Genomic DNA, 27,835 nt, shown 5'->3' on the forward strand with positions numbered 1-27,835 from the left:
AAAAAGGTGGTAGAGAGAAAATGGGGAATTATAGACCGGTAAGCCTGACATCGGTAGTGGGGAAAATGCTAGAGTCCATTATAACAGATGTAATAGCAGAGCACTTGGAAAACAGTAACAGGATCAGACAAAGTCAACATGGATTTACAAAAGGTAAATCATGCTTGACTAATCTACTGGAATTATTTGAGGATGTTACTGGTAGAATAGATAAGGGAGAACCAGTGGATGTGGTGTATTTGGACTTTCAGAAGGCTTTCGATAAGATTAGCGTGCAAAGTTAAAGCACATGGGATTGGGCGTAAGGTACTGACCTGGATAGAGAACTGGTTGGCAGACAGGAAGCAAAGAGTTGAAATAAATGGGTCTTTTTCCAAGTGGCAGGCAGTGATTAGTGGGGTACCGCAGGGATCGGTGCTAGGACCCCAGCTATTCACAATATATATATTAATGATCTAGACAAGGGAACTAGATGTAATATCTCCAGGTTTGCAGACGGCACAAAGCTGGGTGGGCATGTGTGCTGTGAGGAGGGTGCAGAGAAACTCCAGTATGATTTGGACAGGTTAGGTGATTGGGCGGATGCATGGCAGATGCAGTATAATGTGGATAAATACGAGGTTATCCAGTTTGGGGCAAAAACAGGAAGGCAGATTATTATCTGAATGGCAATAGATTGGGAGAAGGGGAAGTGCAACAAGACCTGGGTGTCCTTGTGCACCAGTCGCCGAAGGTAAGCATGCAGGTGCAGCAGGCGGTTAAGAAGGCAAATGGTATGTTGGCCTTCGTAGCGAGAGGATTCGAGTACAGGAGCAAGGATGTCTTGCTGCAGTTGTACAGGGCCTTGGTGAGACCACACCTTGAGTAATGTGTGCAGTTTTGGTCACCTTATCTGAGGAAGGATGTTCTTGCCATGGAGGGAGTGAAGCGAAGATTCACCAGGCTGATACCTGGGATGGCAGGAATGACGTATGAAGAGAGATTGGGTCAATTGGGCTTGTATTCACTAGAGTTTAGAAGAATGAGAGGGGATCTCATTGAAACTTATAAAATTCTAACAGGACTAGACAGACTAGATGCAGGAAGGATGTTCCCGATGGCCGGGGTGTCCAGAACCAGGGGTCATAGTCTAAGGATAAGGGGTAAGCCATTTAGGACTGAGATGAGGAGGAATTTCTTCACCCAGAGAGTGGTGAACCTGTGGAATTCTCTACCACAGAAGGCAGTTGAGGCCAATTCATTAAATATATTCAAGAGGGAGTTAGATATATTTTTTACGGCTAAAGGGATCAAGGGATATGGGGAGAAAGCAGGGACAGGGTACTGAATTTGGATGACCAGCCATGATCTCATTGAATGGCGGAACAGGCCCGAGGGGCCGAATGGCCTACTCCTGCTCCTATCTTCTATGTTTCTATGTCTATGTTACAGAGTACACCGGCTCAGCCTTGATATTAAAGCCACATTCCTGACATGGCTGGTCCAGTTAAGCTTCAGATCAATGGTGACTCCCCAAGATGTTATAGGTGGGGAAACTCAGAGATTGTGGTACCATTGAAGGTCATGGGGAGACGGCTGGGCTTTTTTTTTGCTCAAAATCGTCATTATCTGGCACTTAGGTGGTACAAATGATATCTGCCACTTCTCAGCCCAAGCCTGGATGTTATCCAGATCCTCCTTAAAGCTGCATGAGCTACTTCATTCACAGATGAGTTGTGAATAGAGTTAATCACTGTGGAATCAATGAACATCCCCACTCCTGACCGGAGGGAAAGCATCAACTTCAATGAATAGGAATATCGGGCAGATGTATAATGAGCAACCGATCCACTCTCATCTTGCAACCCCACTGAAGTTAAATTTCACCTCCATTGTATCAAATAAAACAAGGACGTAGTCTGTGAATGAAGCTGTTTTTAAGCGCCAACTTGGCTTACTGGATAGCACTCTTGCCTCTGAGTCAGGACCTGCATTCACGCTCCACTCCAGGATCTGAGCACATGATAATACTGCAGAGCAGTACTAGGGGCATGTTGCATTTTCAAATGAGATATTGAACGAATGCTCTGTCTGCTTGCTCAGGTGGATTTAAAAGATCCTGTGACACTATATGAAGGACAGCAGGAGGTTTTCCCAGTGTCCTGACCAACATTCTTCCATCCACCAACAACATCAAAATTATCTGGTCCTGTATTCGTTTGCTGTTTGTGTGACCTTGCTGTACACAAATTGGCTGCTGCATTTGACAAAATAAAAACAGTTACTGCACTTCAAAAGTGATTAATTGTTCAAAATATGAAGTGCTTTGGGACATCCTGACAACATAAAGGATGCTGGGCTAGAAATTGGCCTCCTTAGCGCTTTCCATTATTGCCTCTGGGGGGGCGATAACAGGGCGCTAACAACTTACCGCCTGGGCGCGGCGAGCTGAACGACTCCCTTGAACTTTGGTGAGAGGTTTGCGGCTGCAGTAAGACTTCGCACCACAATCTCCTTTGCCCGAGATAGTGGCATCATTGCCATGCGCATTGCCCCGGTAGCGCCCCGGACCCGAACATCAGTTCCCTCCCCTGCAGCATCACTGGTCGATGACACCGACAGCTGCAGGAGGCGTTGATTGGGAGGCCGGGCGCTTCGAGGGCGAAAGTTAAAAGGGAGATTGCCCAGGTAAGTACCCAAATTTCTGAAATGTTTTTGTTCAATTTCTTTTACTTCTCCTTGGCCATGATCGATCAGCCCAGCAATCTGCTGGAGTGCATGGCGCTGACTGAGCCAGATCACGGCTGCCGTCGGGGGCCAGCTAACTGGTCCCAGTGCAGAGCCTGAAGCGATGGCCCTTCCCTTTAAGGGAGGGATGGAGCCTCAGAATGTGTCAGTGCTGCACGGCCCAGTGTGCTACACAACCAACACCCCGCCTGCGTCCTTTAGCGCTCCAGGAAGGAAGTGGAGCGCTACTGGAGAGCTAAACTCAATTTCGTGAAAGCTGGGGATCATTAGCGCCTGGCGCTAAGTTTCCCAGCTTTCAAAACTTACCACCCCCAAACGGGGTGATAATGAATTTCTCCCCCGCTTTATAAATGCAAGTTATTTTATTTAACTCCTTATGTATCATATCTGAATTAAAAGAGCCAATCCCATGCTAAAACTTGGACAATTTGCTTCATTTTTGTCACATAGTTTACCTTTATTCATAGCAGTCCATAATTTCAAGATTCTTTCAGTGAATGGTCAATAATAGCACCAAAATCAATTTACTTTTCCAGTGGAGAACCATCTAGCAGGTCACAGGTCCAGAATGTATAATATTGCCAGGTATACTTCATCCAATAACTTGCCCATGTTGCAAGCTATAGTTCAAGCCCGGTTAACCCTTGAATTCCAACATAGGGTGTATAATGACTCACTAGATGCCCACCATGACCAATAGGCACCACATGGACTTTTTGTTCTGATGTCCCCCAACTTACCCTTCTGATTTAATTTGCTAGTTTAGTTAGTTTAAAAATATGGTTTAGGTGGCCCAGCCCTCCTGGAATGTGAATGGCTTTGCTCTTTTAAGGGGAGGCACTTGATTGTGTTCTTATGCAGCTAGGCTTGCCTGACTCCACAATTTCCACTGGCTTCCAAACATTTGATCCATCTATAATAGTGGGGTCGTGCCATGTCCAACTCCACAATCCTACAAGCCCAGCTAAAATAGGAGCCATCTATTGCTCCTTGGTTTATCACATCAACTGTATACTTTCAGTTACCCAATGTGATGATTACCAGATCAGAGGACCTCCTGGGGTCCACACTGATGTTTGATAACATTTTGAGCTGCAGTTTTTACATAGAATATACAGCACAGAAACAGGTCATTTGGCCCAACTAGTCTGTGCTGATGTTTATACTACACATGAGTCTCCTCCCATTCCATCTACCTCATCTCAGCCTTTCAGCATATCTTTCTATTCCATTTTCTCTCATGTACTCGTCTAGTTTCCCTTTGAAAGCATCTAAGCTATTTGCCTCAACCACTTCCTGTGATCGCAAATTCCACATTCTAACCACCCTCTGAGTAAAAAAATTGCTCCTTATTTCCCTATTGCATTTATTAGTAACTATCTTGTATTTATGGTCCCTAGTTTTGGATTCTCCCACAAGTGGAAACATTCTCTCCACATCCACCCTGTCCAACTCATTCATTATTTTAAAGACCTCTATCAGGTCTCCTCTAAGTCTTCTATTTTCTAAAGGAGTTCAATATTTTCCAATAGCTGTAATCTCTCAGTTCTGGTACCATCCTTGTAAATCTTTTTTGCACTTTCTCCAGTGCTTCTATGTGCTTTTTATAGTATGGAAACCAGAACTGTGCATAATACTCTAAGTACGGCCTGACCAGGGTCCTATACAAGTTTAACATAACTTCACTACTTTTGAATTCTATACCTCTAGAAATAAATGCCAGTGCTTTGTTAGCATTTTTAATTGCTTTGCTGACATGCAATGCTGCTTTTAATGATTTGCTCACCTGTATCCCTAGATCCCTTTCCTCTTCTACCCCATTCAGTTTCTTATTTTCTAAGGTGTAGGTGATGTTTCTGTTTTTCCCTCCAAAGTGCATCACCTCACATTTATTTATGTTAAAGTTCATTTACCACTTAACTGCCCAGTCTGTAAGTTTTCTAATGTCTTCTTTTATTATGTTCCATTCTTCCTCCGTGTTAGCTATACATCCCAATTTGGTATCATCTGCAAATTTTGATACTGAGTTACTTATTTATAAATCATTAATGTAAATTATGAATAACAGTGGTCCCAGCACTGATCCTTGTGGAGCACCACTTTCTACCTTCCTCCCCTACTCTCTGTTTTCTATTTTTAGCCATTTGCTATCCATTCAGCTATTTGTCCCTTGACTCCATATGCCTAACCTTTATAATGAGCCTACCATGTGATACCTTATCAAAGGCCTTTTGAAATCCAAGTATATGACATCTACTACATTACCCTTGTCTACTCTTTCTATTGCCTCTTCAAAGAATTCTATCAGGTTAGTTAAGCTTGACTTAACCTTTCAGAGTCCATGCTGACTATTTTTGTTATATTTTCTGTCTCTAGATGCCCTTCTATCACTTCTTTTAGTATAGATTCCTCCATCTTTCCTATCACTCGTGTTAAACTGACAGGTCTATAGTTCCCAGGTTTTGTTCTATCTCCCTTTTTATATATAGGAACAACGTTAGCTGTCTGCCAGTCCTCTAGAACTACCCCGTCTTCTATGGAACTTTTGTATATATGAACTAGTGCCTCGGCTATATCCTCCCTAGTGCCTTGAGTATGCATGGGTACATACGATCCGAATCAGGGGATTTATCCTCTTTTAGCTTTGCTAGATTGTCAATTATTTCCTCCCTTTCTATCCCAACTGTATTAATATTCTTTTTAAGCTCATCCTCTAGTGGACTGTTTATTTTGTTATCTTCTTCAGTGAAAACTGAGGCGAAGTACATATTTAATACTTCTGCCATTTCTCTATAATTAGCCATGACTCTTGCATACTAACAGGTGATGTCTACTGGAAGACCCTGCGGCTACAATGCAGGAATATTTTGCATAATTTCCTCTGATTTTTGAATTTTTGATTTTATGTTATTTTAATTACTTTTGTTTAAAATCAATTGGAGTAGGCCATCTCTCCCTGCTACAGCTATACAAAGCCCTGGATAGCCCATACCTTGAATACTGTAAGCAGTTCTGGGCACCACACCTTAGGAAGGATATATTTGCCTTGGAGGGAGTGCAGCGTAGGTTTACCAGAATGATACCCAGACTTCAAGGGTTAAATTACAAGGAGAGATTACACAAATGAGAGTTTAAGATGGGGTGATTTGATCGAAGTTTTCAAGATATTAAGGGGAACAGATAGGGTAGATAGTGAGAAACTATTTCCGCTGGTTGGGGATTCTAGAACTGGAGGCATGGGGCAGGATTTTCATTGAGCCGTGGAGGCGGGATTGGAGGCGTGTAGGGAGTTAAAATTGCAAAAACTGGCGTGCGGGACCCCCCTGCCTGGTTCCCGACTACGAGCAATTTTAACTCAATCGTGTCTGATGGTCCCAACTCCGTCCTGCCTGCAACAGGCGGGACTGGTCGTTAAGGCCCTTAACAAGCACTAAATGGCCTCTATAATCCTATTTTGAAAGGCCCTTGTGAATTTAACCCTTTTCCCACGTGAAAAACGCATAGTGGGTGTAGTGTATGTGCCTTTAAGTCAGAACTACTTTTACAGCTCCTGTATACTGTAAGTACCGGCAGTGACCACACCGGTATATAAGCTTTGCGCATGCCTCTGTACCCCCAGTCTAGAGATTACCCTCCTCCAGTAAAGACCTGTTATTTGTTAATGTACAGCATCCGTGTGATTATTTATCCGTTGAACCACGGATCCAACAGTGGCGACGAGTGTCGATTCGAATCTACCTGCAATATAAAAGAAAGAAAAAAATAAAATAAAATAGTCGAGGCCAGGAACACGGGCATCAACCACGAGCAACCGCCCAGCAGTCAGGCAGAGATCCAACTTCGCAGGGGAGGCTGTGGAGAGCCGGGCTTGGTTCCCCAGCCACAACGAGCAGTAAGAGACCGACGACAGGTCCAGCGCAGACCCTTCCCGAGCAGCGGCGGCTGGAGCCGACCGATGGCGGAGAGAGAGCCGAGCAGCGTCGACGGGGTAAGACAGAGGGTGAAGAGCGCAGGGCGCAGCCGGGGGTTGAACACCGAGCGCCGTCGAGGAAAATTAATACAAACCGGAGAGAGAGAGGGTAAGAAACAGCCAGGTTCTAGATTGAGCAGCGTCGAAAAATATCAAAAGAAGAACGCGCAGAGCACAGCCAGGGATCACGGGCTGAACAGGGTCCACAGGGCGAAGGAAGGGGAGATGCCATTGAGCCGCGGACAAGCAGGGAGAGCGCGGGAGACGCCATTGAGCTGCGGAGAAGCAGGGAGAGCGCGGGAGACGCCATTGAGGAGAAGAAAAAGCGCGGGAGACGCCATTTTGTGCCAGCGGAGAAGAAGGGGAAGTGCGGGAGGCGCCATTCATGATAGTTAACGCACAACCAAGGATGCCGAAGAGCGGCAGTATCTCTATGTTCGACAATGAAGTTGAAGATTGGGCGGCATATGTGAAACGTATTGAGGTGTACTGCAGGGCGAATGAAGTGCCAGATGCTAATAAAGCACTGGTTCTGTTAAATTCCATGGGTGCAAAAACTTATGGGTCACTGCGAAATCTAATAACCCCAGAGAAGCCGGTAAACAAGAATTTTGAAAGCATAGTAGAAATCCTACAGGACCACTTAAACCCCACACCGCTGCTGATAGCAGAACGATTTAAGTTCCATAAAAGGAACCAACACAAAGACGAAAGCAATGCGGAGTACCTAACGGAACTGCGCAAGCTATCGAAATACTGCCAGTTTGGAGCGGGACTAGCAGACACGTTAAGGGACAAGTTTGTGTGTGGGCTACAAAGTGAAGGAACCCAGAAACGGCTTCTATCAGAAAAGGACCGTACGCTGGACAAAGCTTTCAATATGGCAGTATCACACGAAGCAGCCGCAAAGGGCGCTGCAGAGATACAATGGAGACCGCAAGAATATGGAACCAATGAAATGACCTATGGAACAGGGAAGTGCTATCGCTGCGGCAGAACAACACATGACCAGAGGGATTGTTGGTTCAAGGACCAAGTGTGCAGACAGTGTGGGAAAGCGGGACACATAGCAAGAGTCTGCAGGTCTGGGAAGAAAACCAACAGTAAGAAATCTCCACAGGAGAAGTACAAAAAGGTACACCAGGTGATGGATAGTGGTTCAGATGAACAGAAAAGTGACACAGACTCCGGAAGCAAGGAGTTGGGTTGTCTGAAACTACATAAAGTAGCCGAAATGGAGGATCACCAGACTATCTGGGTTACACTCAAGATAGACGGAGTCCAAGTGGAAATGGAATTGGACACAGGGTCGGCTCTAACAGTCATAAATCAATGAGACTACAAGCGGCTATTTTCACACATACCCTTGAAAGCTACAGAGATTGTCTTGAAGACGTATACGGGGCAAAAAGTCTACCCCAAAGGAAAAATAAGGGTGAAAGTGACATATAAAAGGCCAGGAAATACCTAAAATGGATATATATGTATTGCCAAATGGAGGGCCACCACTGCTAGGGCGTGAATAGATCCGGAAGATACAATTAGATTGGCATTCCATACAGGCACTGAAGGTTGAGTCCAAAAAGGATGACGACGTCACAACTGGACGACTGTCAAAAATGCTAACTGACGCAAAAGAAGAGTTCCAGGAGGGACTAGGAACACTAAAAGGAATAACAGCAACGATTAAAATAGAGGAAAATGCAAGCCCAAAGTTTCTGAAGGCCAGACCAGTGCCTTATGCGATCAGACCAGCTGTTGAAGCAGAGCTGGAAGGGTTGGAACGTTCAGGAGTACTGTCCAAAGTGGACTGGAGCGAGTGGGCTACACCCATCGTTTCTGTAATGAAGAGGTCGTTGAGTAATATGCCTGGGGAACCAAAGAAGGTCCGCATCTGTGGGGATTTTAAGGTGACAGTGAACCCAGTCCTTCACACGGTGCAATATCCGCTTCCACGAATTGAGGATATGTTCACCTCGCTATCTGGAGGTAAACGCTTCACCAAAATTGATCTAGCCCAGGCGTACTTGCAAATGGAGGTAGAAGAAGCTTCGAAACATTACCTTACGATCAACACTCATAAAGGTCTCTACCAATACAACCGGCTGGTGTTTGGAGTAGCCTCAGCTCCGGCTATTTGGCAAAGGGCGATGGATCAGGTCCTGCAAGGGATTCCAGGGACCCAGTGTTATTTGGACGACATCCTGGTCACGGGCAAAAATGACGGTGATCACCTCGCCAACTTGGAGAAGGTGCTCGCCAGATTAAAGGAGTATGGGCTACGAGCTAATCGCCACAAGTGCGAGTTTTTCCAGAAACAGATCTCGTATTGCGGCCACGTCATCGATGAAAAGGGGTTACATAAGTCCCCTGACAAGATTGAGGCAGTAGTCAAGGCTCCAGCACCGGAAAATATGTCACAACTGAGGTCGTTCCTCGGGCTGGTAAACTATTACCACAAGTTCTTACCAAATTTGTCTACGGTATTACACCCGTTGAACACCCTACTGCAAACAGGGGTACCATGGAAGTGGGATGACGAACGTAGATGAGCTTTCCAGAAGTGTAAAGAATTGATCACATCAAGAGAGGTGTTGGCCCATTTCAACCCAGCACTACCAATTCGTTTGGCATGTGATGCATCACCCTACGGCATTGGAGAGGTGCTGTCACACAAATTCCCAGACGGGTTGGAGAGGCCAGTAGCCTTTGCGTCTCGGTCACTAACCTCAGCCGAGCGCAACTATGCCCAGATTGACAGGGAGGCCCTCAGCCTAGTATGGGGAGTAAAAAAATTCAACCACTATCTGCATGGGCAGAAGTTCACCTTGCTGACTGACCACCAACCACTTGTGTCCATCTATAATCCTAAGAAGGGCATGCCAGTAATGACTGCACAGCAGTTACAAAGATGGTCCCTGTTTCTAGGGGCGAATCAATATGAGATAGAATACAAAGGCACGAAACAGCATGGGAACGCTGATGGGCTATCGCGCCTGCCACTGCCTACTGTGGAGGAAGCACCAGCAGTGGACCCTATCGAGATATTTTATTCGTCGATAATTGAACGATTGCCAGTAACAAATGCGGATATAGAGAAGGAGACCCGCAATGATCCGACGCTCTCACGGGTATATGAATTGACGGTGAGGGGATGGCCAACACATGGCGACTCACTGTTGCCAGCATTCTCATCCAGAAGAGAACAGCTGTCAGTATGCCAGGGGACAGTGATGTGTGGATCCAGAGTGGTGATTCCACCCAAGTTAAGGGAGAGAGTGCTAAATGAGCTACATGAAGGTCATCTGGGGGGAGTGAAAGTGAAAAGCCTTGCTAGGGCTTATGTGTGGTGGCCGGGAATCGATCAACAAATCGAGACCTAACTAAGAGCTGCTTAGGATGCCAGAAGGTCCAAAATGCACCACCACATGCCCCTCTACACCCATGGGAGTGGCCCTCCTCTCCATGGCAACGGGTGCATATTGATTTCGCTGGTCCATTCATGGACTCAATGTTCTTAATAGCAGTGGATGCTCATTCAAAGTGGCCTGAGGTGATAAAGATGTCTTCAACCACTGCAGAGAAAACGATTGCAGTCCTACGGACCATATTTGCCAGAAACGGGTTGCCAGAGCAGATTTGCTCTGATAATGGACCACAGTTTGTGTCCGACGAGTTCCAAAAATTCATGAAAAGGAATGGGGTAAGGCATTACACATCCGCCCCGTATCATCCAGCCACAAATGGATTGGCTGAGAGATTCGTACAAACCTTTAAGAAGGCGATAAAGGCCATGTGCGACGAAATTCCACTACAGCATAAGATGGACAATTTCTTATTAGCCTACCGAAACGCGACACATGCAGCTACCAACCAGACCCCGGCCATGATGTTCTTTAACCGAAGGTTGAGATCTCGTCTGGACTTGCTCAGACCAAATGTGCGAAGAAATGTTGAGGGCAAACAATTCCAGCACATCAATGAGAAGCCGACAAGGAGCTTCAATGTCGGGCAACCAGTCTTGGCCCGTGACTATCGAACAGAGAAGTGGCAACCCGGAACGATATGTACCAGGCAGGGGCCATTAATGTACACAGTGGATGTCGGGGAGAACATTGTGAGATGCCACGTCGATCAGATTTTAGCGTCACAGGAACGCGTCAACCCCATGTCTCGAGTACCTGGGGATGAACCCGACATACCGGTAGCATCTACTTCAGACCCAGTAGCAGTAGAACCCGATGAACTACCCGATAAAAAGGGGTCAGAATCGCCTCTGCACCAAGAACAAGAACCTCTGGAAAGGCGCTATCCCGAAAGGGTCAGGAAGCCGCCCCAAAGACTGAATCTATAACTGGATTTTTGTTATTGAATGTACATGTAAAAATGTTAATTGTTATTTGAATATTAGGGGGTATTATTAATCTAAAAGGGGAGGAATTGTAGTGTATGTGCCTTTTAAGTCAGAACTACTTTTACAGCTCCTGTATACTGTAGTACCGGCAGTGACCACACTGGTATATAAGCTTTGCGCATGCCTCTGTATCCCCAGTCTAGAGATGACCCTCCTCCAGTAAAGACCTGTTATTTGTTAATGTACAGCATCCATGTGATTATTTATCCATTGAACCACGGATCCAACAGTGGGAAACACGATGGTGAAACCTGGCGGGAGCACTATTGGATTGCTGACTATCAACTGCAGGTCAACCATTAAAGAACAGATTTGATCAGCCATGATTTGCAGGTGGCAGGACTTAGTGGTCTCAGGTCTGGGGCAACTTTTAGAAGGCTTAACCACACCTGTGGAAGGTTGGAGCCTGACACCCATCTCCAGTGTGACCTCCTGGGAAACCCCTCTTGCCACCTTCACTCAGCGCTTCCTCAACCGAGGCATATACCAGAAGCATGGGAGCCATTTATTTCCTTCCCATCTGGGCATTAGAGGAGCTCGAGCACCAGCCGCGGCACCAGCAGAACCAGGAACAACAGCAGCACCAACAACAGCAGCAGCAGCAGGAGCGCCAAGCTGCTGCTCACCCACCTGAAGCTGCACAGGCCAGAAGGGGCCAGCGCCTGGAAGCCCGTCGGTGCAGGAGATACACCCCAAACAGGGTCTACAAACACAGGGTCAGCTATCTCAACATATCTGAGCAGCATTGCCAAAGGCGACTCCGACTTTCGCGAGAGGTAGTGAGTGACATCTGCGCAATGCTACAAGATCTGTTGCCCAGAGGACCAGGTGGACAAGCATTACCAGTGGCCGTCAAAGTCACCACCGCACTCAACTTTTTTGCCTCAGGCTCATACCAGGGATCAGCAGCAGACATCAACGGCATCTCCCAGGCGGCCGCACACACTTGCATAACGCAGGTAAACATTGCCCTCTTTGCCCTCGCGCACAATCACATCCATTTCACCAAGGATCGAGCAAGTGTCACAGGGCGAGCAGTGGGATTAGCTAATCTGGCAGGCTTTCCAAGGCTGCAGGGTGACGTTGACTGCACACGTGGCCCTTAAGGCACCCCATCGCAATCCAGGTATTTTTGTCAACCGCAAGGGCTTCCATTCCCTTAACGTTCAGCTGGTGTGTGAACACAAGAAGGAAATTTTGCATGTTTCTGCCAAGTACCCTGGCAGTTGCCATGACTCCTGCATACTGCGCCAGTCTAGTGCGCCTCCGCTATTCAGTCCGCCAGACCGACTTAACGGATGGCTACTTGGAGACAAGGGCTATCCCCTGAGGACGTGGCTAATGACACCGTTGAGGAGCCCATCAAATGAAGCTGAGGAGAGCTACAACTCCAGCCACATGTCCACCAGAACCATAATTGAGCAAACCATCGGTTTGCTGAAGATGCGCTTCTGATGCCTGGATAGATCAGGTGGCGCCCTGCAGTACTTAGCAGCCAGGGTCTCCAGAATCGTCGTGGATTGCTTTGCACTTCACAACATGGCACAGCATTGTGGCTTGCAGATTCCTGAGGACCAAGTGGCTCCTCACATATCCTCCTCAGATGAGGAGGAGGAGGAGGAGAGCGAAAATGAACATCCTGCAGAGGCCCATCAACCAGCGGCAGCATTACGCGAGAACATTGCTGCCCGGGATGCAAGGAACGCACTTATCCTGGCCAGATTTGCTTAGCCTAGTCAATCAATCACTTTTGCCTCGCAGCTTCTTACCAGAGCTTTGACAATGGTCAAGAACCAGAGGATTCCTATCACTCTTACCACCATACTGGCAGTTGCAAGTATTCCTAAGGCCTCAATGTGGAAGTCCCAATAGCAAAATGACAGGTGCCACAACCGCAACATTTGCCATCAGAAATTTTATGTACAATAACAAAGTGATGGCATTTTTACAGTAAACACAATTGCACCCAAGTGACTACTCTTGTGTCTATTTGTGCAGAATTTTGCTCTTACGCGTGCTCCTACATGGTGCCTCCCCTGTGGCTTCAGCAGATGTGGAGGCCCCTTGCTCACTTTGCTGCTGCCCCTGTCTCGACACCTTTGGCGGCTGTCCTCTGGGGTTGTGAGCCTGTGAGGGCTCGTCAACAGTCTGCTGCTCCTGCGGCGGTGCAGGGGTTGAGATGCCTATCTCACTTGGATGTGGACTCCGGTGGGACTCTGACCGAGGGCTCTGCAGTGGCATGGAAGTGTGAGTGCTTGGAGAGGCGCCCCCACTTCCTTGAGGTCTGCCACCAACCTCCCTCTCATGGGTCATGTCCCCCTCAGTGTCTGCAAGTGGCTTGAGAGCACCTTGCTGCACATCAGGGGGGCCATGGGGACCCGTATCTGCAATGGCAGTCCTACTCAGAAGGACTTCCATGAAGGTCTGGTTTCTCTGTTCAATAGATGCCCATCGCTCCTCAAGAGATGTCATTCTATTCTGAACACTCACCATGTTTTCCAAAACCTGGCGACTAACCTCCTCCATGGCCGTAGCCCTCCTCTCCTCTACCGTAGCCAGCCTTACCACGGAGGCAGCAATCATTTCCACGTAGGTAGCCATCCTTTCCGTGTTGATGCATTCATGCACCAATGACTCCACAAATTCTCTGCTCATGTTTGCTTTGGACTCCTCGATTCGCTCCACACTCGCAGTGACCCTAGAGACAAAACCTGCCAGAAACTCCTGCATCTGTGCCTGGATTTCCATCACCTCTGATCTTACGGATGGACTCAGAGGCAGAGGGTCGACATGCAGTTGAGCCGGGCTGGCAGATTCCTGCCCTCTCCGACGAGGACTCTCCACTGCTATCCCTGTCTCCACAATCTGCTGATGCTCACTTGTGAGCTGTGATACACCAGGTGACAACTCTACTCTATGTCCCGAAGGTCCCACTGAGGTGTGAGTGTCTGCGCTGGTGCTGGGTGCGCTTATTTCTGCTGACGCTGCACCCTCAAAGGTTGCAGATTACTCTGAGGAGTCTGGCTGCTCGGGCTCTTCCTCCTGCACAGTGGGGACGGGGGCTCTCGATGGTCCCGTGGGGGAGTCAAGGAAAAGGTTAGAGATGTGATGCCAAGGTTACATGCACATTGCATTTTGCAGATGATCATAAGTCCATATGATGTAGCTTCAGAATCATTATCAGCGACTCATGCAATGCCAATGAGAGAGATGGAAAACTATTCTGTCACCAGCTTGCGGGAATGCACCTGTCTCTCCTTCCCCAACTCCCGCATCTATGTCAGCCCCGACAATCTCCAGGACGCCTTCCTCCCAGGGGGTGAGGTGGACTAATGAGGGTGGCCCTCCTCCTGTCCTGGCTCGCTCTCTCCTGTTGTGGGCTCTCTTTTCCTGCAATGAGGGAGACAAGTGGAGGTTGAGTGAGAATGAAGGAGTGAGTGCAGAGGTTGCATAGCATAGATACTTAGAAGGAGACAAAGATGGAGTGAGGTTGCAAGACCAAGGGCCATCCTTGTGTGTTGTCAGTTGTGTTCAAAGCATCAGAGTGAGAGGGAGTGTGAGGGCTGCATGGTGGGATAGTTATGTGAATGTGAGCATAGAGAGAGAGGGAATGGGTAAGGGTGCATGGATGTCAGTGTCAAGTGGGATGTGGAGGAAGAGATTGCTAAAGCTGAGTGCTGGTGAGGAAAGGCAATGGGGATCAGATTGAGGGTGATGGAAACTTCATACAATACTTACTTTACCAGTGCGATGAAGGTCATGGAATCTTTTTCTGCACTGCATCCAGGTGCGCCGTGTGAGCCCCAAGGAGTTGACTTCCCCTGCCACCTGTAGCCACACAGCCTTGGTCTGACTGGGAGGCCTCTTCCTCCCTGAAGAAGGGAACAGGACCTCCCTGTGGGCCCCAGCACCATCCAGCAATGCCTGGAGTGAAGCCTCATCAAATTTGGGGGCAGCTCTTGCCCTCCCGCTGGCCGTTGCTCCTGCAGGCTCCTGTGCCATCTCAATGGTGAAGTTTGGAAGCCTGCAGAGGAAGCAAGGCTTGCTGTGAGTCCTAAAAGCAGCAGCAATGAAGATGTCATATTCTGTGACTTTCTGACTGGAAATACTCAATTGCCAATGCTTCCCACACATTGGAAATCAATTGGCCAATTGAGTGAAAATTGCATCAATCTCACAGACCCATTTAGATTCGTGTGGGAAACACCAAATTCGGGGAACCCGACAATTCCCTGCACCCGAGTTAAAATCGAGCCCATAGTCTCAGGATAAGGGGTCGGCCATTTAAGACTGAGATGAGGAGGAATTTCTTCACTCAGAGGGTTGTGAATCTTTGGAATTCTCTACCCCAAAGGGCTGTGGATGCTGAATCGTTGAGTATATTCAAGGCTGAGATGGATAGAATTTTGGACTCTAGGGAAAGTGGAGTTGAGGTTGATGATCAGCCATGATCTTATTGAGTGGTGGAGCAGACTTGAGGCGCTGTATAGCCTACTCCTGTTCCTAATTCTTATGAGATAAACAATTACATTAAACTTATTATGGATTGGATCTAGACCATTGTTGTGTGTTGTGCTTATTAAATGAGGTGTAATAGTGCTTGAAGAGTGGAACATGTTTGATTTACATTAAGTGATCCAATAATCACTTGCTGGTTAGATAAGATTGTGTCAGACTACTCTAACAAATCAACTTAATTCAACCTCAACAGTTAAACAGACAACAAATTTATAAAGTGTGGATTATCCATTTTTGGAAATAAAAGATTAATTAAATAGAAAGAAAGGTTAGATGTGTACATTAATGCATACATTTATACAAATGTACACAGGCCTAGAGTTTCTATCTGATTGTCATAGAGTCATAGGGGGCGATTTTGCCAGCCCCAGGGAGGCAGCTATGGAGGTGGGACTGTCGGGAAAATGGCAGAATTTGGGGGCAGGTGCCCAACACGCCCCCAACCCGCCTCCATGCATTCTTCCTAGGAGGTAGGTAGCCATCCCGCGCCAGGTCCCATCTCCGTGGAGGCGGGAAGGTATTAAATAGGATTATCCCCTTTTTGCCCTCACAAGTGCGGGCTTCCCGAAAGTTCCAAAACACACCATCTCAGCGAGGCGAGTACTGGGTCTGCGGGGTGAGGCTGCAAAAGTGTGGTGTGAAGATAAGTGATGGGTGCAAGAGTGTAGAGGTGAGTATCTGAGGTAAGTGCAAAGTGTTTTTACAAGTGTACTTACCTTTGTTTCTTCCTGTAGGCTTCAGTCGCTTTGTATGGGAGACTCTCGGACCTCTGTGTTACAGATGAGAGATGGCCGTTGCATTCTCAGATGCAACAACCATCTCATTTCTGTAAAAGAAAGAAGGTTGATGAGGTTTTGAATGCGAGACCTCATCAAACTACAGAGAATGTCACTGTTTGACAGCTTCACTGATGAAATGCTGGGCGGGCTTAACAAGGTCAATCAAGGGAAAATAGCGTGGGTTGGCCACAAATCGATGGAGGCGGGAGAAAAAAACAGAAAAGCAGCAGTCCCGCCTCCAACGCGTCCCCATTAACAAAATCGCCCCATAGAGTCATAACAGCACAGAAGGAGGGCAATCCAGTCAGTCCCATTCCCCCGCTCTATCCCCGTAGCCCTGCAAATTTATTTCCCTCAAGTGCCTATTCAGTCTTCACTTGAAAACATTGAGTGTCTCCACTTCCACCACTTCTGTCGACAGCGAGTTCCAGGTCTAAGACCAATATGCTTTGCTAACCACTCTCTCAATATGTCCTGCCACCTTCAGGGCCCTATGCACATTAACTCCCAGGTTCCTCTGTCCTTGCACACTCTTTAAAAACTGTGCCATTAAGTGTATATTGCCTCTCCCTGTTCCGTCTGCCAAAATGCATCACCTCACACTTCTCTATTTTAAATTCCATCTGCCACATGTCTGCCCATTCTGCTAGCCTTTCTATTTCCTGTTGCAGTCGATTTGTATCATCATCACTGTTTGCCACACCCCCAAGTTTGGTGTCATCAGCAAATTTTGAAATTCTACTCTGTATTCCAATATCCAGGTCATTTATATATATATATCAAAAAAAGCAGTGGCCCCAGCACTGACCCTTGGGGAACGCCACTGTCTACCATCCTCCAGTCTGAAAAACAGCCATTTACCACAACTCGCTGTTTTGTCCTTAAGCCAATTCCTTATCCAAACTGCCACTGACCCACCTATTCCATGAGCCTCAATTTTGTTAACCATCCTTTTTTGTGGTACTTTGTTTAAACGCCTTCCTAAGATCCATGTAGAGAACCTCCATCGCATTCCCTTCATCAATCCTCCCTGTTACCACACACGGCAGCCTAGCAGGGCGCAGCCGAATTTCTGCCGTGGGGCGGTAAGTGGTTGTGGTGGGGCGCTAAGGGGTCGTGGCACATGGCGATGTCATCATCGCCGACGGTGCAATGACCTGTGGTGCTACCGGCGGGAGCCCGACGCTATCAGCTAACGCCTCAGTAGTGCCCCGCCGAATTTCTCGGGAGGCACTATCCCACCCGGAGGTGCTAATGACAGGCACAAAGGAGCCGGATTTCGCAGCCAAGGAGTTAGGTCACAGATTAGCCATGATCTCATTGAATGACATAACAGGCTTGAGGGACTCAATGGCCTACTCCTGTTCCTATTTTCCTAATTTTAGTGGTGTCTCTCCTTTAAGGGCAGGCACTGGGTGGGATTCGGATTAGCTGCATTCCATAATTCTACTAGCCTAACACAAAATAGGACCCATTTATTTTGGCAAGCAGGTCAGAGGACCTCTACTTCTGGGCCTAGCATTCACCTGTTCAAGAATGTGAAAGATCACCATCCAGCAATGTTGCTTGACTGTGTTTCAGGCTCTAGTTCACATCCAGGTGAGTCTTAAGCAGTGTCTATCACTTATTTGGATGCCTTCCAAGACCAGTGTGATACAGGTTTTGTATTATTTGGTTAGATTTATAATTCAATTCTTATTTCTAGTTTTGTGTTGAAATTATTACTTGGTTGGGATGATCCCTTCCTGAACTATCAGTGGTATCCTTCTTTTGATGGATTCTTACAACATATTGGTTCATTTCAAAATAATATCTATCCATATTCACATTTCTTGTACCACTGTACATGATCTTCATTTATATGGATTAAGATCTACTTGTCATTCTCCAGCCATCCATTCACCAAGCACCTCTGAATTCTATCAATTTCCCCAGCATGTGTAATATGCTGTAACCAACACATTTCCTAATACTTCATTTCCTAACCCTACTCTATATATAGTTTATGAAAATGTAAGCAGCAGAACAGATCCTTGTGGAACTCCATTAATTATCAATTACATGCAAACACTATGGCTGGAATTTTCTGTACCTGGGCGGATCTGGTGTGGGTGGTCAGCGTGGTGGATCGCGACCCTGTTGCTGCTTCCATCCTGCTGCAGAAAATGACTTTGCGTCAATGGGGCCTATTAAGCCCGCCCAGTGCGTTACCCGGCCCTATTAAATAAGTTTTCAGCTGGTAGATTTAAAGGAGCCATGACCACATTGCATGTGAAGGTTCATTTAGAAGTTTCCTGTCACTTCACTGGAGCTTTTGATTGTTCCAAACACTTGGAAACATAACTGCACAGAGACAGAGGGCTGCACCCAGGTTCTCTGATGACTCCCTCCATATGCTTGTGGAGGGAGTCAGAGCACACTGGGAGGTTCCCTTCCTTTCCAATGGGCGGAAGAGACCTCCCCAGGAGATAAAAAGAGCCTTGCTCCAAATTGCAGAGGAGGTCAACAGCAGGGCTGTGGTCAGGAGGACCTGGGTGCCGGAAACATTTCAATGATCTCATTAGATCAGGAAAGGTGAGTACAAAGCCACACTCAACTTCATCCTGCTCTGCCTCTCATCACATCCCCATCACTCTGCCTTCCCAACCCTACTCCTACACATCCTTACTCACACCAACATACCTTGCACATCCACCCATCCCTCTCTCTTGATCGACATTATCATATCCCCATCTTACTAGCCACCCCTCACACTCACCCTCATCCTACTGCAATCATACCAACTAACAACACACAAGGAGGCAATTTGGCATTGCCACCCCACCCCATCATAGTCACCCTCTGAAGATCTAACACATCCATTCGTTCCATCAGTTTCACTCAACATTCTCTTCTTTACCTCCTTGCAGGAAAAGAGAGCCCACAATAAGAGGAAGAGGGAGAGAAGTGGAGGTGGAACGCCATCATTTACCACCCTCAAAACAGCAGGGGAGGCTGCGTAGAAGTATCGGAATTCGTCGAGCAGCTCGAAGTGGGAGATGGAGAGAGGGGACATCTTAGCAACCTGGTGACAGAATTACATATCAAACAGCTACATGGTGTAAATCAGTCACTCATATGAGGACTGATGTCATCAGCCACCGAATGGTCATTCTGTGCAAAATGGTATCTGTACCCATTATTCATGACATTTCTAAATCAGCTCTTTACTCTCCCACAGGTCTATCAAGTGCCCCCCCCCCCATAGAAAGAAAGAAAGAAAGAAAGAAGGAAAGGAAGAAAGAAAGAAAGAAAGAGAATGAATGAATTAATTAATTAATTGCATTTATATAGTGCCTTTCACGACCACTGGATGTCTGAAAGCGCTTTACAGCCAATGAAGTACTTTTGAATTAGAGTCACTGTTGTAATGTGGGAAGAGGAAGACAACTCCTCAGAGCAGCCTCCAGCCTCTGAGGACGCACTGTCACCAGACATAAACACACCCAGCACCAGCGCAGATACGCACACCTCGGCGGGTCCCACATGAGATAGAGTAGTGTTGTCACCTGGTGTCTCACAACTCACAAGTGAGCAAGAGCAGATGGTGGAGACAGGGACAGCATCAGACAGTGGAGACTCATCGCCGGAGGGTGCAGAGCGCTCCCAGCTCTGCTCAGCTGTATGCCGACGCTGAGCCTCGGGGGCCGTCGAGAAAGAGGGCGATCCTGGAGGTGCAGGAAGAAGTGCAGGAGGCTCTGACAGGACTTGCGAGCGCAATGTCTACAAATATTCAGAGAATGGAGGAGTCCATCCCCAACATGAGCACCACCATGTCGCAGGTGATGGGGACTGTAGGCTCTTCCATGGAAAGGATGGCCACCTGCATGGAGCAGCTTGTGAAGGAATAAACCATAGAACTTATTCAGAAAAATCCACCATTCTATGAAAGAATTCTGGCCTTATTAAAACATGACAAACTGGGTCTGGAAATCTAGAAACCTAACAATGGAGAAAGCTGTGATAGCATTCTGGCTATTGAGATAAGATAAGTTGTTGACACTGAATCAATAATCTTATTGAAACAGAAGGTTAAAGGCTTCAGTAGGCTGACCTTTGGGAACAAGACAATAGTTCACCCTATACAAGGTGTTCTAATTTACACTTTGTAAAGAAGCACAAACATCTGCCTTCGTAAAAATGACATCAAATATAACACACCTGCCGTTACACTTTTTTATGGTAAACTTAGAACACCTAGAGAAGAGACATAATTCTGTAATGCTACCAGCTGAGGTGACTGTAAGAATTACAGGGGTCAGCGGAAAAATGACTAGAGATAATTAGCTTACATCAGCAGAAAACCTTAAAGGAAATACCACTGGATAAGGGTATAAATATTGAACTCTCAAATGGGATAGTAGACTCGCTTTAAAGGGGCAAAGCGATTCTCGGCTTCAGTGGTGGCTCTGTAAGTCTCCAACTCTTTGTACCTTGGGGACCAAAGGTATTTGATTTTGATGGCTATCCTGAATAAAACTAAGAACTGTAAAACTGTAGCGAAGTTAAGATTTGAGAGTAAGGTTCTCTGATAATAGGATTGTAAGCTTTCTCTTTTTGGAACTGTTAATGTTGCAATTGACTCATCAACTGTAAATTACATGTCGGTTCTTTAATAAATCTATATATTTTTAGATTTGTCTCACATAAGACTTCTGTATCAAACTCGCAAACTCAATTTCTGTACACTCTTTGGTGAGGAGCTGCAGAATTCTGGGGGAGTTTTCTGGACCCTCATAATATCTGGAACATTACAGTCTAGCTAAACTTATTAAAAGTGCTATCTGGAGGATGGTAACATTTTCAGGTTGTTCCTTTCCTTTAGGGAGAGATGGTCCAGACCGTTAGACCCAATTAAGCATCTTTAGGATTCGGCTACCTCAAACTTTAGTTGAAAGTGAACATCTGAGGAATATACCTGATCTGGGGTAGCCCTAAAGGGGCAGGGGCTTGTATTTACCCCTTCAAGCTGATGTTCCACTCACAAGAGCACATGCGTTCTATGGAGAATAGATGGCAGAGGCTCATAGACCTCCTCGCTAGGAGGGATCTCAGCATAGATGTAGGTCCTCATGGCCCCACTGATGTACCGCAAGGTGCTTTCCAGCTCCTTGCTAGCAGGAACATGCGGGTGGCCCATGAGAGGGATGATGGTGAGAGGGGACATGGAAGTGAGGGCTCCTCTCAAAGTGCTTACACTTCTCCCCCATTGCCAACCCCTCAAGAAGACAGTGAAGATGAAGAGACATCGTCACTCAATCTTACACATGCAGCCACCAGCTGAGAGACTGACACTGCTCGCATTTTAGAGGACAGGATAGAGCCGGGAACTGCACATGGTAACACACCATGCACAAGTGCACAGGAGCCAGGGCAGGGGGAAAGGATGGTGCAGGTTCCAGCTTGCCGGAGGGTAAGGTCTCTCACTAGTTCTGCAGCAGAGGAGTCAGATGAAGACTTTGAAGGGCCAGACTACAGAAGGAGGCTGATGGGCAATGTTCCCTGTAATTTTTCTTTTCTTGCTTGGTCCCTTTAGCTGGCTGCGTGGCCCATTCAAATTTTCCTGTTGTTTCTTCCATTTAAAAGCGGTCACGTAGCTTAGCGGGAAAATTTCTGATAGATGTACATAACCAAATTCTTGATGCACTGGAAAGCCTGCGAGAAAGCCTGCACTCAATGTCAAGTAGCATGAAGGAGTCCAGCGCCAACTAAGCATAGGGCTTTTTGCAGTCCTTGGAGCCCATCCTTTCCAACATTGAATGGGTGGTCACTTCCATCAGCACACCTATGGAACCCACCTTGATGCAATATCTGATGGCCGCTGTCACAGCTTCCATTGCAGCACAAACAGCTTCCACCAAAGATCTGAGTGCTGCAGTGGAAGCTCAGATTGCTGCCTTGCAAACTCAGATTGCTGCCATCATGGCGTTGGATACCACTGCTCAAAGGGGCTTCCAGGACATCACAGCAGTCCATCAATTTGTTTTCCAACAGTTCAGTAGGATTGCTGAGGCGCCACCCTGGGAGAGTGGTAGTGGCTCCATGGAGCACAAATCCTCTCAGGTTTTCAGCATTCCTGATCCCACCCTTGCCATTACGCCATTGCCCTTGCTGTTGCCTGTCCGCCAACCAATCCAGACTGCTGTAGCTGAGGCCAAGATGATACAGTCTGAAACCAGGCCTTCTTGGCTCAGAGCTGCTCGAGGTCGCCCTCCATCTGCAGTCTTCTCAATTGGAGGTCAGTATCCTTCCACCACCCATGCTGCAGCCATTGGGGAAGCACCTCATAGGAGCACTAGGGGAGGCAAAGGCACAAGGAAGACAGGCACTAACGGAATGCACAAGGGTGATTAATTTATTTTTGTATACATTATACCATGATTGAATTTATAAAATTGGATTTTCTGTTGGGTTTTATTTTTGTGTTATCGGAAAGAGGACGATGTGATGGTCAGTGATAAAGGAAAGGTAAGGACTCTGGAACTGTTGGTGACTGGGAAGGTATGGTTCAAGTTACTGGTATTGCTCATAAATTATTTGATCATGTAGAGACCGAGCAGAAAGGGGCTGTTGACGTTGTACCCTTCCGTCCTCTTCCTGTCCCACCACTTCCCGTTGCAGTTCCTCCTCCTTCACTTCTTCCTCCTCCTCTTCCTCATGCTCCTGATCCTCAGCTTCTCGCCTGATAGGTGGTGGCAAGGGCTGTTTCCTCATAATGGCCAGGTTGTGCATCATTTTACCACAAATCTCAATACCCGCTCAGCTGAGTACTGCAGGGCTCCTCCAAAGTGGTCCAGTATTGCTTGAGGACACCTGTGGTGTGCTCTATTATGTGCCTGATGGCAGCATGGCTCTCACTGTAGGCCTGCTGTGCACGTGTGTGTGGGTTCCGAACCAGAGTCATGAGCCATGTCATGAGTGGGTAACCCTTGTCGCCCAATAGCCAGCCTTTGAGTTGCCATGGTGGACTGCACAGAATGAAGGAATCATGACCACTGCCAGGATAACGGGCATTCACCTGCATGATGATCTGCCTGTGGTCACACACCAGCTGCACATTGAGGGAGTGGAATCCCTTTTGGTTCATGAAAGTGGGCGAGTTCACGAGGCGCATGCAAGACAATGTGCATACAATTAATAGCACCCTACACCATGGGGAAAGCTGAAATCCGTGCAAACCCTTGTGCTCGCTCCGCCTGCTTTGTCTCTGGCAAGAGGGAATCAGAAGAAGCTGTCTCTCTGTGTATAGAGAGCCTCAGTAACCTCCCTTATGCAGCAGTGTACAGCAAACTGAGAGATGTTGCTTCTACCTCTAGCAGCAGCCTGGAAGAAGCAGACACATAAAAATTAAGAGCCACAGTCACCTTGACAGCCACTGGCAATGCTGTTCTTGCCCTACTTTGAGGTTGCAGTTGTGGCTGCAGCAGTTGGCAGATTTCAGTTACAACCTCTTTTGTGAAGTGAAGATATCTCAAACATTGGTCCTCACTCAAGTTGAGGAAAGAGAATTGCTCCCTAAAGACCCTCTGCAGATGTGGTCTCCTACTGAGAACCCTTCTCCCCTTCCTCCTCCCTCTTCTAGCATCTTGTCCTGCTCTACATAGCCTCTCAGCCTTCTCCCAGTCATACTCAATTCCTAGAGGAAGGCCTACCAGGCCACTCATGTATGGAAGCAACTTGTTTCAGCACAAGCTTTTAAATGAACAATAAAGAACTTCAGCACTAGCCAGGCCACTCCCTGTTGACTATTCAAAATTTAGGCAAGTATAGGAAAGCTCTAAAAATGGGTACAATTGCAACAACAGCCAGAAGAAATAATCTAGCAACTAACCTGTAACTAGTTCATGATCCCTATAAATAGCACTGATGGGCAGTCCTTGATTTTGTTTAACATGTGTTCAGCTGTCCGAGGTTAAGACAGGACATAGGCTGGAGCATGGAGTTCCAAAATGGCAGCGCTGACCTCAAATTAGCGTTGCACACTGATTGACATCATAATTTGCCTGCTCTGCATGCTGCCAGGGGTCATTAGTTACGCCCGCGCATGCAAACCCCTTTACCAAGATGGCGTTCAGCGCACTTCCCATTGGAAATGTGTGCACGCATCTTAGACTCCATTTTCGAGCATTAGGAGGTTGCGTAGCACCTAAAAAATTGGCGCTACAGAGCCCAATTGCTCCCCCATAATTCCAACAGGCAGCAAAATGAAGCAGATTATCTTTCTGAAATGCTATTTTCAAATCCCTATAGAAAGCCCAATCCCACCATTATAGGTAGACCAAATGTTTGGAGGCCAGTGGAAATTGTGGAGCCAGGCAAAACTAGCTGCATAAGAACTCAATCAGCGAGCACACAAATGTTGGAGGTTAATACTTATCTTTTCAATCAAGATACTTAGGTAAAGCACCATGGTCCACAATGCAGGACACTACTAGGGTGAAAAGTGTAGAGAAAATGACAAAGTAAATCAATAAATAATGGTTTGGTAATGCTACTCTAAAGTTTTAAAAGTCTTTGGCCTAGAAATTCAGTTGCGTTCGCCAGCCGTTAGCGCCATAAGAGGGGTAGATTTCGAGCGCTAGGCACTTAGCGCCCAGGCGCAGACCGATCTGCGCCTACGCCCAACTTCAGTTGACATTTAGCGCCGGCGCAAAGTGTTTGCGCGCGCTCAGCTGCGCGCGCAGCTTATGACGTCATTTCGTCGTGCAACGCCGTTTGTGCGCCCCAAACCGGAACTTCAGTGGCGCCCGCCCAATGTGGGCGTGGCGCTGTTAAGAACTGTGAAGTGGAACGCAGCAGAGGCCGTGCGGGCCTTGGGGAGCGCTAATTAAAGGGCACTTAGACTGAACTATAAAGGCCAGCCATTTTGCTGCAATGACTTTAGTGCTACGGATTTCTGGACAGAGACCAAGGAAGAGACCTTACTGAATTGGGCCAACATAGGAGAGGTATTTTTGGCTTCTGGCCAGAGCTTGCAAATTTGTCTCATTGTGATTTCACTGTTTGCAAGTATATTATGGGGGCTGCATGGGGTTCCAACCCTCAGTTCCAGCATTATGTGCGAAGGGCTCGCAGACGCTGTGTGAGAGGGGCAGCCATGCCTAGACGCAGAGGGGCCATCAGGCGTCGGCAACGTAGGCCTTACCCACTCAGGGAATACCGCCAGCAGGTGTCCTATCTCACCATGACTGCCGCGCATTGTGTTACGAGGCTGCGCTTCAGAAGGGAGGTGGTTGCTGAGATCTGCCAGCTGCTTCACAGAGATCTGCATCCACAGCTGATGTGCAGGGCGTCTCTGTCGGTGACAGTGAAGGTCACGGTGGCTCTGAACTTTTATGCAAGCGGCTCCTTCCAAGCCGCTGCTGGGGACATAGCGAACATCTCCCAGTTCGCCGTGCATCACTGCATCCGGCAGGTCACCGATGCCCTTTTCGCAAGGAGACACCAATTCATCTCCTTCCCCATGACCCTAGAGAGGCAGGAGCAGCGTGCAGTCGGATTTGCGAGGATCGCCGACTTCCCCATGGTGCAGGGCGCCATTGACTGCACGCATGTGGCTATGCGGGCACCTATCGACAATGCCGAGGATTACCGCAACCGGAAGGGCTACCATTCCCTCAATGTACAGCTGGTGTGTGACCACAGGCAGCGCATCCTAGCTGTCAATGCCCGCTTTCCAGGAAGCAGCCACGATGCATTTATCCTGCGCCAGACTACTGTGGCTGACATGTTCCAGGCACAGCCTCCCCCAAGAGGATGGCTTATCGGGGACAAAGGCTATCCTTTGTGTACATGGCTCATGACCCCGCTCCGCGCGCCCAGGACCCCTGCTGAGGAGGCATACAACGAAAGCCATCAAGCCACAAGGAACATCATAGAGCAAACGATTGGCGTCCTCAAGCAACGGTTCCGCTGCCTGGATGGTTCCGGCGGATCTCTACAGTATTCGCCGGATAGAGTCTCCCAGTTCGTCGTCGTTTGCTGCATGCTGCACAACCTGGCTATTCGCAGGACTCAGGCACTGCCACCTCACGTTGGACCACCACCTCAGGAGGACGAGCAGGAGGACCATGAGGAGGAGGAGGAGGAGGAGGAAGAGGAGGAGTACCAGCCCAGGAGGGAGCCACAAGGTCCAAGGGCCATCCGTCGGCGGCTTATTGAACGACACTTCTAGGCCCCCTGTCAGGGAATGGCTTGTGGCAATGAACGCACCTGAATGCAGCCGCTCCGCAAGCCCTCAGCCGGTTAACGCAACAACCACTTGAAACATCACACATGGACAAGCTGAATAAATAAAAAGCTTTATTTAACAAACTCAGGGCCCTTCCCACATGAAACCCAAAAACAGACACCCCCCCAAAAAACAGTCAAAAACATATCTCACTCCCACAACCTGGGGAGGAATAACAAAACTTGTCCATCCAAATGGCCTTCATCCTCGGCCTTACCAAGACAAACCCCCCCATAGAGAACACAAACACCCCCATATAAAAAAACATTTGGCAACACACTCTACTTTGTGTGCCGAGAGGGCGAGTCCTTGTCCAGGCTTTTCCGGCCCCTGGCCGACCTGCTGCTCCGCCTCAACCTGGGCCCTGTGGGTGTTGCAAGGCTGGGGGAAGGCTCCTGAGGGGCACAATGCGTGACGGCAGATGCCCTTGGGGGTCGGCCTAGACGAGCTCCGGCCCTGGAGGGGCCAGCTGCTGACTGCTGCAGCTGTGGCTGGGCAGCATCAGTCTCTCCAGCAGCTCGTCGCAGCTTTGCTGGGGGAGTGGCAGTGGCGGCTGCAGCAATGGGGGCAAGCTGGCTGATGCCAGGCGCTCGCTGGTCGCCAGAGACACTGGCAGTCGGCCGGGCTGGCACTGCAGCAAGTGCAGCAATCTGCTGAAGGCCAGACCGCTGTGCTGCTGCAGCGCAGCGGGTGCCCTGGCGATGCGTGTGTGACACAGCGAGTGTGGCAGCAGCGAGTGCCCGTACTGCCCTGGTCTGTGCCCGCATCAGACCAGCCAGTGACTGCACGGCACCACTCATCAACTCTGCACTCGCTGCCTGTGCTGCCCTGAAATCGGCCCGACTCGCGTCCTGTGATGCCCTGAATTCTTCGTGACCCCTGGCCTGTGCTGCCCCGAATTGTTCGTGACCCCTGGCCTGTGCTGCCGTGAGTTCTTCTAAACCCCTGGCCTGTGAGGCCCCGAAATCGGCCACACTATGAGCCAGGGACTCAATGGCCTCAGGCAACCGTCCCACAACGCCCATGAACTCGGTGTGCCGACAATCCGAGTCCGCGTACATTTGATCAAGGAGGCGCACCTCCTGGGCGAGGACCGTCTCCGGACTGGAGGCCGGACTCTCCCTCTGGGGAGAAGGCCGCCGAGCTGCCCGACCCTT

At 48.1% G+C, this 27,835-nt stretch overlaps 1 protein-coding gene and 1 pseudogene across 1 annotated transcript in view; one reads left to right on the forward strand and one right to left on the reverse strand.

Annotated features, from left to right (window-relative positions):
- LOC147120255 (uncharacterized) overlaps positions 1–27,835 on the reverse strand; it is a 345,184-nt gene that overhangs the window by 275,365 nt on the left and 41,984 nt on the right. The window lies entirely within an intron of this gene.
- LOC147120258 (uncharacterized) lies at positions 21,573–22,801 on the forward strand (annotated as a pseudogene).

The sequence above is a fragment of the Somniosus microcephalus genome, chromosome 4, assembly GCF_052327205.1.
Source record: "Somniosus microcephalus isolate GS21.2 chromosome 4, FLI_Smic_1.0, whole genome shotgun sequence".
NCBI lineage: Eukaryota > Metazoa > Chordata > Chondrichthyes > Squaliformes > Somniosidae > Somniosus > Somniosus microcephalus.